Source organism: Cebus imitator, unplaced genomic scaffold (assembly GCF_001604975.1).
Source record: "Cebus imitator isolate Cc_AM_T3 unplaced genomic scaffold, Cebus_imitator-1.0 Scaffold112, whole genome shotgun sequence".
Classification (NCBI taxonomy): domain Eukaryota; kingdom Metazoa; phylum Chordata; class Mammalia; order Primates; family Cebidae; genus Cebus; species Cebus imitator.
In genome coordinates, this window is record NW_016107427.1 from 33,549 (window position 1) to 36,297 (window position 2,749).

The window sequence follows — 2,749 nt, forward strand, 5'->3', positions numbered from 1 at the left end:
GACTTTCTCAATAACAACAAAAATGTGAACTTACTTTTATTAATGTCAGTAAAGTAAAATGAAAATGAATTATGGTTCTGATACATTAAAGCAAAAAAGGAAGAAGCCGTTAGCCTGAGGTCTTGCCTAAGCAAATGGAAACCAAACTTGGAGACATTTAAACTGACTTAAAAACATTAACAAACCAACCAGTCAATGACAAAAAGCCCAGCTGCCAGTTGGCTGTATGACTATTGACGCTGAGGGAACCATCCCCACAACGAGCGGTCGCCCGGCTGGAGCCAATGAGAAACCTCACTTAGCTGCCACCACTAAAAGCTCGAAGCCCCAAGCCCTGTTTTCCGTTCTTGTGCTTCAGACATGATTCATGAATCATTCCTTCCTTCAAATTTGCCTAAAATTCTTCTAACCCCTAAATCCTAACTTCTAACCCTAGCCCTTAGCCCTAATCCTCACCCTAAACCCTAACTATACGTTAGTTTCTACGCTTGCACTGATATGTCAGTGTTGATTATTAAAACTCTCAATGCAGCCGCCTGGACTTGGGTGGGTAGAACCTAGGTGCGAAGGATACAGAGGAGCTTTTGGTGTCCAGTTTTCTATACCGAGATCTTACTAGTCTCTGACACTAAGCATTCAGGGCTGCAAACAGGAAGGAATTTACTCACCAGAGACGTGGCCCAGAATTGTAGTGAGGCTATGCCCGCTACGTCTGTGCCGTGGAGAATGCAGCTCCACACTCACCGTTCCCCACAGATGTATACTGAGGAGACTGCCACTCCGCAGACCGGCGGGACACCGCACCACGCACACCGGGGCCAGGAGGCCCTGCCATGCACGCCTAACCCCTAAACCCTTACCCCTAACACCTAACCCCTAATCCCTAATCCCTAATCCCTAACCCTAACCCTGAGCCAAACCATGTTAAATATGGGTTGCAATGAGCACAGATTGTGCTAATGCTCTCCAACTTTGGCAACAGAGCTACAATCTGTCTCAAAAAGAAAAAATACAAAAAATTAGCTAGGCATGATAGTGGGAGCCTGTAATCTCAACTACTTTAGGGGGCTGAGGCAGGGGACTTGTTTGAACCCAGGAAACCAAGGTTACAGTGAACTGAGATGGTTCCACTACACTCCAACCTGGACAACAGTGCAAGACTTCGTCTCCAAAAGAAAATAGAGACACAGTTAAACACACATTTCACTAATAAGATACGCAAACAGACAACAAGCACATAACAAGATGATCAGTATCATTACCATTATGACCATCTACACTGAAATCACAATGGCATATACCTTTGACACACACTAGAAGGGCTAAATCCAAAGAAATGTAAAATAACAAGTGTTAGCAAGGTCTAAGAGAAATCACCATCTTTAAATACCATATGGGGAATATAAAATAGTGCAGCTTTTTTTTAAAAAACTATGTATGTCACTGCGTTTTCGGATTTGGGGTACATTTGAAGAATATACAAGATTGTTGCATAGGTACATACTTGGCAATGTGGTTTGCTGCCTTTCTTCCCATCACCTATATCTGGCATTTCTCCCCATGATATCCCTCCCAAACTCCCACTACATGCCCTCCACAGACCCGTCCTTTGTGATGCTCCCGTCCCTTTGCCCATGTGTTCTCACTTTTCAACACCCGCCTATGAGTGAGAACATGCGGTGTTTGATTTTCTGTTCTTCTGTCAGTTTGCCGAGATTGATGGTTTCCAGGTTCATCCATGTCCCTGCAAAGGACACGAACTCGTCATTTTCTATGGCTGCATAATATTCCATGGTGTATATGTGCCACACTTTCCCTGTCCAGTCTATCATCCATGGGCATTTGGGTTGGTTCCAAGTCTTTGCTATTGTAAACAATGCTGCAATGAACATTCGTGTGCATGTGTCCTTATAATAGAAAGATTTATAATCCTTTGGATATATAGCCAGTAAGGGGATTGCTGGGTCAAATGGAATTTCTATTTCCAGGTCCTTGAGGAATTGGCACACTGTCTTCCACAATGGTTGAACTAATTTGCACTCCCACCAACAGTGTAAAAGTGTTCCTATTTCTCCACATCCTCTCCAGCATCTGTCATCTCTAGATTTTTTAACAATTGCCATTCTAACCGGCATGAGATTGTATCTCAATGTAGTTTTGATTTGCATTTCTCTAGTGCAGCCCATTTTTAACATAGTTTGTTGTTTCCTCAAAAAGTTAAAAATACGCCGGCACAATAGCTAATGCCTATAATCACAGCACACTTGGAGACCGAGACAGGTGGATCACGTGAGTCCGGGAATTAAAAACTAGCCAGGATGACACAGCAAAACCCAATCTCTACCAGAAATACAAAAATTAGCCCGGCACAGTGGCACACACTTGTAGTCCTAGCTACATGGGAGGCTGAGACAGGAGGATTGCTTGAGCCCAGAATGTGGAGGCTGCAGTAAGCTGAAATCGCACCACCACACTCCAGCCTAGGAGGTGGCACAAGACCTCATCTCAAAGAGGAAAGGCCGGACATGGTGGCTCACGCCTCTAATCCCAGCACTTTGAGAGGTGGAGGTGGAAGGATCGCTTGAAGTCAGCTGTTAAAGACCACCTTGGCCAACGTGGCAAAACCAGGTCTCTACTGAAAATATGAAAATTAAACAGGTGTGGTGGCATGCACCTGTAATACCAGCTACTTCAGAGGCTGAGGCAGGAGAATTGCTTGAACTCAAGAGACTGAGGTTCCAGTGAGCTG